Genomic DNA, 14,116 nt, shown 5'->3' with positions numbered 1-14,116 from the left:
ACAGCCAAGCAATAAAGACACATTTTAATGGTAAAAATGGCTGCTGTTGGTATCTGATGAGCAGTTCAAGTTGGCACGTTCACAACATCCATTCGTCCCTTTTCTACATCGCTACTTCCTCATTAGCATCACAGACCAGCTGGAGCCAATCCCAGCTGACTTTTGGGTGAGAGGCGGGGTCACCAGCCAGATCAGAAGACCGGGTTGCTTTGCATTCAGGAACTTTGGTTTCAGCTCCTTGTAAAAAGTCAGCTAACTGCCTGCTGTGAGTTTTCCAGGGTAGGTAGCATGCTAGAAAGCGGTTAGCACATCTGCCTCCCAATTCTAAGGTTAAGGGTTCAAATCTGGGCTCCGGCCTTAATGTTTGAATTATACGTCAGCGGGATGAACACTTGAGTGCTGGCCGTTTCAATTGCAGATTCTGAGTGCTGATAAAACAAATGGGATTGCAGGCTGTATTTTGAGCACCCAATGAGTGGTGTGAATGCTTGTTTGTCTCTTGCAATTGGCAGTCGACCAGTCCCGGGTGTTTGACTGGGATTGGCTCTTGATGAGGAAACGCGCTACAGAAAAGGGTTGGATGGCATTTTAGAAGGACGAACATTTGAGGTCACCTCGCACATCCTGATGTTGGTTTGAAAGCAGGTCTTCAGAATGCCGTATCGATACAGTAAGACTCATCAGGTCCAGTCCTGTACAAACATGACGGCCTTGAGCTTTTGGTCTTGCTGGCAACCTTGAAGTCGCAGCTCCTCCAGGAGAGGAACCTGCGCTCAACCACCTCCAGCATCTCCTCCAGGATCCTGCGCTCCTTCACCAGCTCTTCCTCGCCCTTCAGGCGGTCTGCCGCCAGGAAATCAACAAACGCGGTTCAGTTTGACAAATTCAGCATTTGACGAGCATCGTTAGCGACAAGACTAGGTGGACGCACGCGTCATTTGTCTGTCCCGATCTGCCATAAATGCTAGGAAAGGGTTAGTGTGTATTAAATATTTCTTTCTTGTGGATTTTCACTTACTGCGGCGGTGAGTCTGGAAGGAGTTTACTGTATATCGCTTGCATTGGGCCGAAACCTTGTAACTCCAAAATTCACTCACTTCTCAGGAGACCCTCAAAACAGCATGTTTGTTTAACTATTAACATTATATCATCAAATAAAGGAAACTTTAACATTTTTTGTTATTTGTCCTTTTTTGTTGAGCCATTAAGTCCCCAAAATCTGAATCACGATCTCAACCGTGGTTTCACCTGACCTTGCGTGTTTCTTTTTACGTCATCCACCAAGGTTGAAAAAAGGAGCGTGCGTGATTGTATCAAGGCATACTCAATTGCCTTCCCTGGACAATTCAAAGTTACATGAAGAAATGAATTGTGTGGAACCCGCGTGCCAACTCACCGTCCAGTGTCATTCTTTCTCGAAGCTCTTGTTGGAGTCCGCTCTGTTGGTCTTCCAACTGCAGTTCTCGTGCGCTGAAGCCACAAAAGTTCACAGGTCAAACACTCACTGGTCTGCCAAGTGCGTCGGCCGGGGTCAAGGGTCACATACAAAATGGTGAGCTCGGACTCGTATCGAACCAGGACATTTTTCTGCTGGACCAACTGGAACCAAAGCTGCATGAGGCTCGTTTTCTCATCACCGCACGCTCCTGCACGCACACACACGACATCATGAAGTCATCAGATGCTCCTTTCACTTTGCTATGGGAAGGGATTATTTATGCTATTGTTTTTGTGTCTTTTTTCCATCTTTTTCCAATCTGCTCATCATGCCTTCGTCTCATTCGTTCCGCTCCCCTCAGCCAATTGGTTTTCTCCATTCGCTGGTGTGCCTTATTGTCACATTAGTCTGTTTATATGTATATGTGTGTGTGTGATATGTGTACATTGTATGTAGCAGAGGTGGGAGTAAGTCATTTGCGTGCAAGTGATCAGGAAATCTCCAGTTGAAACCGGAAAGTTTCAAGCAAGTCCCAAGTAGAAATCAAGCAAGCAAAGCGGAGTGCCCAAGAAATTTCAGGCCAGTCAGGTCAAGTCGTTCGTCAGAAGTCAAGTCCTAATTTATTGATCAGTCACAACATATATTTGTACATTAGCCAATTTGTACTTCCCCTATGAACTTGCATCACAAGTTACAAAACGCAGACTTTCAGATGAAAAGGGGAACGACTTGCTAAATCAGGCACTTTCAGCCGAGGTCAAGTTAAAAGGTCGGCCACTTTAGTGTAACTCCAATTGCCTGCCTCTGCTAATTGGGTTGTGGGTTAAAAATGTGTGTATGAAGCAGTTGCAGTACTACCATGTTCTCCTCTCAGACTTCTCTCCAGCGCGACTCCTCTGGCCTCCAGACGTCGCTGCTCCTCCTCCACCAGCTGCAGCTGTCTTTGGATCAGCTGACACAAAAAAACAACTTTATTGGTTAGGCTTCACGCTACAAAGTGTGAGCCGGTCTGTGCTGGGAATTCTCATTCTCATTCCCTACTCCCTAATCAGCCGATATGCATGTTTACACCATGGACCAAGATGGTCCATAAAATGTCCACTAGAAATCCCTTTGTAGTGACTTGGGAGTCACGAGTGAGTGAATGATCGCCAACGCAGCGACTGCATTCATAATCATTTGTCAATCATTCCCGAATCCGGAATCGCTACGAAGGGATTTTTACATAGTGGACTGTATCATTGTGTTTGGGAGCCAACCGAGTGTTGTCTCCATGGCAAAGAGACGATGTGCTGGCCTGACCCTTCAAAAAAGGATACAGGCTCGTGTATACACAAATACAAAACCAATTCCTATCAATCAATGCCTTAAAGCTGACTGTATTTGACAAAATAAATACAAATAAAGTACTTTGTGTCAATCCGTGGTGTGGTCTTTTGTTCGAAGATATTTCTCGTGAATTTGCCTCTCCCCTAACATCAAACAACACCCGGAAGTGGAAAATCCTTGCATTATGAGATCGGTTGTTCACTCCTGTTCACGGTGCATTGTGGGACTCATTGAGATCACTTTATAGGCTAGGGATAACCTCTACACATTCCGACAGTAGTACAAAATGGCTGACTCCCTATCCAGTGGATGTTTAGATCATAACTAATCGTCAGACTGACCTGAGCTTGGTGGAGCCTCTTGAGTTCTCGCTGCTTGGCCCGTCTGCGGCTGCTCTTCTGAAGCTGACGGCGTCTCCTGGGGTGCGGACGCTCACCCCGCCGTCCTGTTTGCGAAAACGGCTCTTCCCTGCAGAACAGGCTCTCTGGCACGCTGAGGCTGGACGGCTCCTTGGGGTGGACCAGGACGCCCACCACCTCGGTGACACAGGACGAGCGGCCGTCCGAGTCCGGAAGAGGACCTCGCCTTGGAAAACGTTCCCGCAAAAACTGAGAAGGAGATTTTGTGAGCTTTGGTGAACGATGACGACGCTCGCTCGTTCTCCCGGTGACCACGCCTGCTTCTTACCTTGATGGGAAACGCTCGCTTGAAGGCCAGCGCATGAGGAATGTACGCGGGCTGATAAAAATGAAAGACATCAACATCTGAGAAAGGTTCAACATGAAGACGGTTCAAGGCTTCAGGAACACGTGCGAGCGAATCAAGCGAAGTATACCTGTACCGTTGCGTCCGGCTCTTTGACGGAAAGTCCCTCTAACTGAGCCGTGATGTCGATTGTCTCCAAACGTAGCTGCGAGCACAAATTTCCTCATTGAACATCTAAACTTTTATTTTTATTTTTATGACTCTTACGTTGTTTCTAGGTTCCAATGAGCATCTGTGCTGTGCGGTTGACCAGCTCGCGTCGCGTTCGTCCATCACATGGATGCCAGGGGGTGGTTCTGCTCGAGAAAAACAAAGAGGATCAGCAACTACGACTATGACATCATAGCATTGACATTGTCGACTACAAGCATGATGTCATGGCGCCATCGTCAACCACAGGAATGATGACATAGTGCTGACATCGTCACCATCAACTACGCCAACAACATCATAGTGCTGACATCAACTGCAACCATGAAGGTCATGTGTGACATCATAGCTGTGACACCATGGACAACGGCTATAAAAACAGCCGTGACATCATATAGTCAGCCAGTCAAGGTGTGAGTGATGACATCATACCTTGTCGGCCAGCATTTTTCTTCTTGTCCCTGTTCCTGGAAAACACGGCCTTCCAGAGAGCCCTGGCCCCGCCTCCTTCCGCTTGACAGAAGGGCGGAGCTTTGAGATGTTGGTGACGCCCCCTGACTTCTTCTGGCCCCAACCCCTCAACACATTCCTCTTGCAGTGGGAGGAGCTTCTTTAGAGAGAGGTCATCCAAAGATGGCCAAGATCCTCTCATCGAGGACGTCTCCTTGATGATGACGGGTTCGGTGGGTGGAGCTTCTTTCTCATAACAGAAGGGGGAACAGAGAGAGGAGGTGGAGTCGACCTTGGTGATGAAAGAGGCGGTGGAGGGAGTGTTGTGGAGGGGCGGAGTCTCTGATGACGTAACTTCACTCGTGTCTGCTGAGAGAAGCCATTGCTTGAATAATTATTATTGATGACAACTGAAGACATTTAACATTTTCAATTTATATTTTTACTGTTTATGAATTTACTTATAAACATATATTGGAAATATAACTGTGTATTGTAATGAATATAACTGTGATGATGTTGTTGTGAAGTATATTGAAACTTTTTCACTCCCTTCCAGCTGGTGAGATAGGAATGTGATGGGAGTCAAGTTCTCAAGTTCTCATGTAGATAACACTGTAGGTCTGAGGGAGTCTAGGTCTCATGGCATTACCTGTCTAATAATATATTTCCAGCTTGGACGGGGAACTGGAGTAAACATGTCAGTATATCACTTGTCTGTCTATCATAATTACTAACCCTTTGTCCAGCCTCAGAGGGGGAGTATGCTTTTTTCATCTATAAAGCAACTGTGTGTTTTCATATTGGGACACACTCGAGGCTTAACATCACCTTCGAATGTAAGCATTTTCTCTTGTGTCTTTTAGGAGCTCCTAAAATAAATTCTTTGCAAAGAAGGCTTCTTCATCAGATCTCATTTTTCAATTATTTTTGAACACGCAAAGATTACATTTAATATAGTAATCAAATAATACCTTCACAACTCAATGGCGGAGCAAACATTTGAGCACTGACCGTCACTGGATTCTTCCTCACTGACTGCCTCATCTTCCTCTTCATCGTACTCCTCTTCCTCACATCCTATCAGCTGCAGGTGGTGCTGTAGCTCCTCATCCCATGCAGCTTTAGACATCTGCAAGGCAAAAGTCTGCGCCTCCGCCTCAGACTCAGAACTAAACACCACGTGTGTGATTGTTAGTTCATTACCGACCCCTTCACCCCCCCGAAGAGTGAACGTGATCGGACACCTGGAAGTCTGCTCCTCTTTGTCTGTGCTCAGGTTGAAACATGTCAAGATTTCCTCAGAGATCTCCTGCGCCTCCGCTTGGCCTGCTTTGTCGTTCTCCAACTCGATTCGCTCCCGTGTCACTGAAAAAACTACACACACACGGAGTTTTGCACGGTGTGTTGGAGCGTCATGTGACATCAGCTCACCTGACAAACGACGGTGAGACACTGTTGCCAAGGAGACCTGAGAGTCTGCCATGGAGACTTGAGAGTCTACGGATGACAGCAGTGACGTCTGCAGAGACCACAGGTAAATATCATCGTCATCATAATTGTCCCCGAGACGTCCCATGGTGCTGGGAAACTAAACTATATAGCGTCTAAATGTCCTGTCAGAAGTCAAGGCGCAACTCAACACACGCTTACACAAGATTTCCGCTGAGCCGTCACTCGGTCACATAACATCATTTGATTCATCTTCTCCGCGGACGGACTGGCACAAGCGGTCGACTCGCAGTTCTGAGGACACGAAAACTTCCCTGAGTGAAAAACAAAAACAAAACATAGGCTAATCAGGAACAGTGCAGCATTTGTTGGAAGCCATTCAAACAGGTCATGTGATTGGCTGTCATGCGTTATGATGATTGGCTGAGCCGAGGGGTTAAACCCTGGACCGGTCGTCAGCCAATCGCAAAACACAGAGTTACAAAAAAACGTCAACATTTATTTATCAAGGCATGTTTTGACAGTTTTAAGACCAAATTATTCAACTTAAGATTGTTTTAAAGCCATTTTTCCATGTTGGAGGTATATCTGTCTGTTTAGATACATTTAAGTAGCTGCTGTTTATTTTGTTTTGAAAATACTCACAATACTTTGTACTGTTTATTTATTTTTCTATCTATGTGCTTTTATTTGTTATTCTTGTACTACAATTTTTTTCTGTACATTGCTGTACAAAAATGAGCCAGATGACAATTTAATAAGTAATGCATAGTAATACACTGGTTTATTTTGTTACTTTTAGAAAACCTCGATTTTCAGATTTATCTTTAGGAATGTAAATAAAGTAAATCAAGCGCAGCCCAATCCGCTCTTGTAGCTGAATTGAAAAAAAATTACTTGCATGGCAAGAAGATATGTCAGGCTGACAAATGAATAATAATAATAAACAACACACACACACACACACACACACTCTCACAACGCAATCAGTTTAGCGCAGGAGCGTGAATGATCAACAATCATCAAATAGAAAGTCCTAAAATTTTATTTTGCTTGGCGAACCGTGGGCCGCGCATAGTGTGCGTGCGTACTCACCACTGGCGGCGTGGAATCGGTAGGCGGCAATTCTGAGCGTGCTGCCACACATGTGGCACGCAAAGCAGCTACGGTGAAAGAAAAGACCTTCGGCGCTCAGACGCTCCATCACGTAAACTTTTTCGTGGCAGAAGAAACACACATCGCTGGCGCACGCCGTCTGGACACACACAGGCACACACACACACTCCTCTTGTTGAGCATCAATGGAGGCCTGCTTCATTTCCGGAACTCTGTGAGGAGATCGATGTCCTCCTACCGGATCGTCCCGGTCGGCCACAAGCTGAGCGTCGACTTCCTGGTTGAAGCAAATGTTCAGCTGCTGGGTCCGCTTGCTCTGACGTGAAAACAGTAAAAAAATATATATTAAAAAAAGACATGACAAAATGCAAACACAGACATAAACACAGAATGATGCACTATGTGACATACACAAACATTAACATACCAGTGTGACATCAGAAGAGGAAGAGTTGTGTCCCAGTTTGGCCTGCAGCAGGTCAGCCATCAAACGCACTCGCGAGCCAGGAGCCTTCACGATGACATCATCATGTACCGTGTCCCCTGACTGAACATGAAAAAATTAGACTTCATCATGTGATATCATATGTAGCTTGAATCATCAAATTGTCACCTGCTGCTGGTGTTGGTGCTGTCCACTCCTTGTCCTGATATTCTCCTTTAGAAAAAACACACAAACGCTTGAAGGTGTCGCTGCCATAAGCTCATACGGAAACGCACCAAAAATTAAAAAGACGACATCCGGATACCTTTGACCTTTGCTGACGTGACAGATTGAGTCCAAGTCTGCTGAGGAGGGAGGCCGGGGTCACCAGGGCCGCTCTGACCTCTGAACTCTGGGACAGCGACCCTGAAGGCAACACACAAGCACACTGGCCAACCATCTAGAGATGGGAAACGTGCAAATTCACGTACAAATGCTCCCTTGCAGCCATTTCCGATATCTATACTTGACTTCAGTATGTCTATTTCTGATCACGTTTTGACTTTCACTCCCTATTTTTTGAACACATGAACTTTCAACTGCTGACTTTGATATTGATTGATTGCCATCTTGCATAATTTACTTAAGGTGCAAAAAAAGAGCGACAGCAGTCCATTTCAGGTTTGCAACCTCATTCCTTTTTTTTTTTTTTTGGTCTCACCCGAAGAGGGCGGGGCATCTCGGAGCAGCTGGTAAAGCTGGCTGAGGTACATGACCATAGACAGCGCGTCAGGATCCCCCGCTGACGTCATCTCTTCCGCCGTCATCAGCGGGGAAATTCCCAATTCTCGCTCGCACACGTCAAACGCCAAGCGAACATTTTCTTCCTCCGCCGCCGGGTTCAGTGAGTCAAAGTCTCTGGGGACACACAACGGCAGCTGCTAATGCAAGATCGCAGGTCATTGTTTCTCTACTTTTTTTTGTTGTTTTTGAGTAAGGCAAACAGGGAAGTCCAAATTTAGAGTTGCCCATCTTACCACGTGCCACAACATGCCAGGCAGCACCAAACTCTACTGGGAGACAAAAAAAAAGAGGCGGAGAAGGTACTCAACCAAACTCCAGTATTCCACCCACCCCTGAGTAAAACTGAGTATGTCTGTATGCTGTTTATACGCATTGCTTCATGTGTGTTCCAGTAGCACTAGTTTGGTTTGAATTTATGCTAATTTCTGTTAGAACCTCTTTGGCTTTTCACATTAAGTTAGCATTAAACTTGTAGGCTTTCATTAGAAAAAATGTTTTTGGGTGTTAAAACATGTCATATGAATTCTCTCGTTTGAATGTGAGACTTAGAAAACACGGTGTTTTTCCCATGAAATGAAAAAGAAAACCAAAACAATTTCAGCTCACTGCGACCTGAGTGAGGGCAAATGGAAAAATCTGTGTTTTGCTTGTTTCCGTACATGAGTTTGGGTCTGTAGTGGTGAAGTAGTGCGCACAGCGCCAAGCCGCTCTTCCACGATGTTGTCAGGTCGCTGACGGAGACGCCGGGGTAACCTCCAGTCTGCTCCCGACACCACGCCAGAAGCTGATTTGACTCGGACAGCGACTCTTATTGGAGCCACAAACACAACAGTCACACCAATCCACTTTAAGAGGACATACGCAAATCATGTCAAGACTGGGCAGCTCACCTCGACTCCATGGCGACGCTTCAACTAAATCACCAATTTCTGTCTCTTGTCCTGCCTTTTCGCCCGTGTCAACCAAGTGACTCACCTGGACAGGAAGTAGATAACCTCAACCCTTTTACACAATTTATTTTTGTATTTATTTATTTTTTGAAGTACTTGATCAGGCGTGACGCTCAGACAGATGTTGACGTATCGACTGGACGGGTCCAAAGAGTACAAAGAAAAGTTCTTCTGCATGTTTTCTGGTGTGGTCTGAGCCAACAAACGATACAAACTCTCTCTGGACACAGACGAACAGATGGACAAATGTGTGGTCGCCACCAAGAAAGATAGACGGACAGGTGGTCAGACAGACAGACAGACAGACAGGACACCTCTCAGCAAGGAGGTCCAGAAGAAAATCTCCTTGGCACCATCGACAAATCATCCAAGACGCATCAAGTGCGGCCAGGAAGCCGCGAGCGACACCTGTTCCCATTGGCCAGAAGGGCTGCATTTAGACAGACAGACAGACAGGCAGACAGGTCATTCCCCTGACCCCCAAAGGTGAGAAGCCCACTTGGCGTGCGTGGCCGACCTCCAGCAAGCTGTCCCCCACCAGCGTGACGAGCAGCTGGTGTCCTCGGCGCCTCCAGACCATGGCGGCGTTCTCCGACGCGTACATGGACGTGAAGTCGAACATGGCCACGTCCGGGCGGCCGTAGTGGTTGATGGCGAAGTCCAGAGATGGAAGCTGCCGATTGGTGGAGAAGTCGGCGGCTGTGCGGGCAAAAGCCTGCAAAGCTTTCTGGTCCACGTTATTCCAAGAGAGAAGCAGCTCCGTGTCTGCAAAATCCTGCCAAATAAAAAATATTTTTGAAATAGGGTCCACTGTTAACTACAGACGCTCCCCTACTTACGAACATTCGTGTTACGAACAACGGTACATACGAACATGTCTGCGCGCATGTCAAAAAATGTTCGGAAAGAGATGCTGTAATTTAGATTTTGTATTGCGCACCTTTTTCCGAGTACTGTAGTGCTTCTTTCCGCCGCTAATACCGACGCTTGGCGCTGTGAGAGCTCACCCAGCATTGGAGGCTCAGCAACGTGTCGAGGAGGAGGAAGAAGAAGAAACGCCTGTCGCTCATAGATAAAGCCATCGCACTCTTCGAGCAGCAAGACCCAAATATTGAACGTTGCACAAAGGTTGCAAATCAATTGAATGATGCCATACAGTGCTACCGCATCATTTATGATGAAAAAAGAAGAAAACTGTGCAATCGTCGTTAGATCGCTTCTAGTTAATCCTCCAAGGAAGATACTCATCAACCCTCATCTTCTTCTCCGCGACCCTCAACTTCTTCCTACATTGAAGTTACGGAGGAGGAAGTAACTTTTGAAGCCCATTCCAGCGACGACGAAGAACCTCTCATGATATAAAATCCTCCTCTTCCTCCTCCTCCTCCTCCATCAAATCCTTAAGCATCGAGTACATCTTCCAAAAGTAAGATAAACTTCATTTTATTTATCTTATTACGTACATGTACATACTGTGTGTGTCTCTCTCTCTCTAACATACGTAGTACAGTACTGTACGTATTCTCTTTAAACATAAATTATAATACAAAATATAGCACTGAAGCAACTTACGAACAAATTCACCTTACGAACGATCGCTCGGAACGTAACTCGTTCGTAAATTGGGGAGTGTCTGTATAGGCATATAATTAGCATAATTTCTTGTGAAATATGAGTTATTTTGGTGGCTATTTTTCTAACCCGGAAGTAAGATGTGGTGAGGAATAAGCATTTTAACGTGTATAAAAGCTCAATAAAGTTGATTTTGCATTATATTGAACCCTGTTCTTGCAAGAAGATTCTCCCCTGCAAGGGTTCCAGGACCAAAGGGAAGAAGTTAACTTCTTAAATAGACAATGACGAAGAAAATCACCTGTAAAATGACTCTTTTGTTCAGCAGGCTGTGTTTCTTGGCCGTCATGACAAAGTAGTGCGTGTCGTCCTTATAGTACACCAAGTTCTCCAGGTCAATGCCTGAAACATCCATACATGGGGACGCTCTCCAAACAGTCCAAGTGATCATAACAACAACAATGATGATGATAATCAAGTCTAGGATTGACGCCGGGATTTTAAGGTCTTTTCGCAGATGGCGGTCGACCAACACATTCATTGTGTATCAATAAAACAACCATCATTTGGTCAAGTGGGAGTTTGCCTCCACAAATGCGGCCAAATTAAAAGATGTTCAATTCAGACGACAGTGCGCTGTGATGACACATGATTGAGAAAATCATCTTAAATGCAGACCTTTGGGACACAGCTTGCATCTGGCCCTTCCAAAACCAGGCTAAATCTTTGATGCAGCCAAACTTTCTCTCGACTCTCCGACTGACCTCGCTTACCAACAATTGAAGCCCACAGAACATTTAATGGAAGCCAAAGTTTTTACCGGTTTCCTGTCGGAGGTCCTGGAAGAACTTCTGGTTGAAGATGGACGCCACGCCGCTGATCTCCTGCACTTTGGCCTCGGCGCGTGTGTTTCGGTTTTTGAAATTGGCTGTGATGGCGATGGCCAGTTTCCCGCGGAATTCTTTACGACGAAAACCTGTGGGGACACGTCGGCACTTCCAGGAGAATGTTTGGACAGCACTGGTCATCATGCTATCATCATCATCATCATCAATGCACCAGGCAAGGTGTTCCTGTGACCATCTGCTCCCACGATGACATCAAACTGCAGCTGATTGACAATGTGAGACTTTGGCCACGCCTCCATTGTCCAGCCCACTTCTGGACAGATGGAGAAAGACACAAAGAGGTAGTCAGGTAGAGCCAAATGGTCAGATTTGGAGATCAACAGATGCGCGTTTGTCTCACTGCGTAGTTTTTGGTCATAAGGTGGCTCCACCACACGCTTAAACTCCACGTTGACGTGAACTTCGACCCCGAGCAACAGCGCCACCTTGAGCAGAACCAGCTGAAGTTGACGAATACCTGTGGACGGCAAACAGTTAACAGCAAAGTACCTCCACCGGGGGGCGCCGACGAAAAGGCGGCGTGCTCACTTATGTGGTCTATGGAGCCGGCGCAGAACTTTCCGTAGAACTTCTTTGCGCCGAGTCCGCGGAGGTCATGGATGGTGAAAGGCCAGAGGTGGAGCACGTTGTTCCTGGAAAAGGCGTCCCTCTTCTCCAGGACCACCACACGAGCGCCCAGGAAGCTCAATTCCACTGCCGTGCGCAGGCCGCAGGGCCCCGCCCCGATCACGGCGCACTGACCAATCGCAGGACACCAAAGTCATGACATCACACGGGATAACCCCACCTTGCATTTCTGACATACGGCTACTTTAGTGTTACTTGAGATTTCCTGTTCTCGTCTTCAGATGAGGGACAGAGAGAAGGTCCCCAACTAATTGCCAGTGAGTATATCCCACGTCATAGAAAGAATATCTGCTTAAGTGCAGGGCCAAGGTGGGAGTTTCAGGACTCAGATCAGCCCACTTTAGTTCACAACATTTTAATGACAATATGCTAATTTGACCCTTATTAGTGAATCATTCTAAAGTAGCTTGCCATTCTCTCTAATGATATTTGTATTGTATTTGATCAAATATCTAATTCACAACCAGCGCTTATTTGAACAAGTATTTAAACATAGATAAAAAGTTCAAACGGGCAAAAGGACAAAAAGTGACCAATCGGCAAGTACACTTAACATGGGAGAGGACATTTAACACTGCGCTTCCTGTCGGTGCTCTTATTTTGAAACCCATTCACACCGCTTTCGGTGCACTACCTACACTAACTTCACAATGGCCACAAGCAACAGTAATCGGAGGAGGCTTTCTAATCTAGCTTTATTACTGCTACAACAAGTAACACTTGTGACACGGTTATGCCTCTTAAATGTGTTATTCTGTACAGACAGCGTGTATTATAGTTACAGTGTTGTTGTTTGTAGTCGTTCATTATATTATTGCTACTTTTGGCAATAAATTCTTGTGACTTGGTGCCATCCTTAGTAACAAAGGTAGGCACTCAGTGCTATACAAAATGGCCTGCCTGATATATATATTTTTTATGACAAGGTGATAGTTAGATTCAAGTGACATGGATGTATTATTTTTTGCTGAATTCAAAAAGGATACGCGAGGAGTAGCAGCAGCCTTAAGGGCTTGCTTGTATGGGATGCTGCTCCATGTGTTGAAATGTTAAAAACAGAATTATTGTAACATCTTACCACTTCCTGTCAATCCATGGAGTTTTATTACCTGTCCGGTTTATGTCAATAATAATTTATTTGTTATATGAAATGCAAATTTGTCTCATGCAACTTGTTTCACAGTTTGTAATATTGTTTTACCTTTCCTGGCCACTGTGGTAAAAAAACATAAATAATATATTTTATTTTATATTGTCACTAAAATATGGTCCAGCCATGGCACGTGGGTCTAGAAAGTATCCCGTGTGATAAAGGGGAGATTGTAACTAGCCTGATTTGTGTGCACAACTGCACGTGTGTTTGACTTTGGGCTTGTGGGACTTGCTGTACTTGTCAGACATACCGTGGCATTGCTGCAGGCTCGGTTCTGCAGGTATTCCTGCTGGGAAGCCCGGCGGTCCAGTTTGGTCCACAACGCGTTGGCCTTCCAGTAAGTCAGGCGCCGCTTGATGGTCCGGTAAAGCAGATGCTCGCTGCGGCGCCAATCCGCGTCCAGGTCCATGTTCAAGTGCTCACACAGTTGGCGGAAGGAATGCAGCGCTGCCCTGCAGGTGGACGCTGAAACAAACTCATCAAACAACTCCTGGGCTTTTTCCGGGTGGGCCTCGTTTCCCATGGCAACGCTGACGACGAGAAAGAACCATGGGAGGCGAGTACTGCGATGATGATGATGAAGTGTTTACATCAAAACATGACAGGAAGTGACGACTTCTTCCTGTTTGGGTGAAGGCACACCGGCGACGTGCTGGATGACATCCACGAGCTGTCTTCAAACCTTTTAAAAGCATTTTTACAGAAATGTAGGCATTTTTTCCCCCCCAAAAAAGCAGCTTTCAAGAGTGAAAAACACACAAATGCATCAAATGTCAAGAAAGAAATGTACTCACATCTCCGCGGCTGCTTGTGAACATCTCTAAATCCACTCTAATCACACACGCGCACGCTGAGGTCAGTGTACAGACTGCTGTAATCTGTCTGAGTAAACGAGCTTAAATTGAGCTGCAGGCTGTCTTCGTCTTCCCAGTCAACTTGTGCAGCAGCAGCACCTCCTCAGGATGGACTCATGCTCTT

The 14,116-nt window shown here is 45.9% G+C and overlaps 1 pseudogene across 1 annotated transcript; it reads right to left on the bottom strand.

Moving 5' to 3' along the window:
• Positions 1 to 9: 9 nt before the first annotated feature.
• Positions 10 to 14,062, bottom strand: LOC144034499 (protein-methionine sulfoxide oxidase mical3b-like; annotated as a pseudogene). The gene is made up of 31 exons (XR_013288226.1): positions 13,933 to 14,062; positions 13,389 to 13,820; positions 11,887 to 12,094; positions 11,699 to 11,815; positions 11,510 to 11,611; positions 11,271 to 11,426; positions 10,752 to 10,852; positions 9,396 to 9,653; positions 9,193 to 9,308; positions 8,975 to 9,098; positions 8,819 to 8,903; positions 8,588 to 8,735; positions 7,846 to 8,042; positions 7,450 to 7,550; positions 7,314 to 7,358; positions 7,128 to 7,247; positions 6,939 to 7,016; positions 6,680 to 6,839; positions 5,786 to 5,898; positions 5,567 to 5,654; positions 5,380 to 5,509; positions 5,147 to 5,304; positions 4,115 to 4,498; positions 3,740 to 3,828; positions 3,603 to 3,677; positions 3,455 to 3,505; positions 3,109 to 3,375; positions 2,297 to 2,390; positions 1,547 to 1,646; positions 1,397 to 1,470; positions 10 to 843 (listed from the first exon to the last, which is right to left on the bottom strand). The product of XR_013288226.1 is annotated as a protein-methionine sulfoxide oxidase mical3b-like (transcript).
• Between the last annotated feature and the right edge of the window lie 54 nt (positions 14,063 to 14,116).

This window comes from Vanacampus margaritifer, chromosome 15, assembly GCF_051991255.1.
Source record: "Vanacampus margaritifer isolate UIUO_Vmar chromosome 15, RoL_Vmar_1.0, whole genome shotgun sequence".
NCBI lineage: Eukaryota > Metazoa > Chordata > Actinopteri > Syngnathiformes > Syngnathidae > Vanacampus > Vanacampus margaritifer.
Note: the sequence above shows the minus strand (reverse complement) of the source record. Positions and strands in the feature narration are given on the sequence as shown.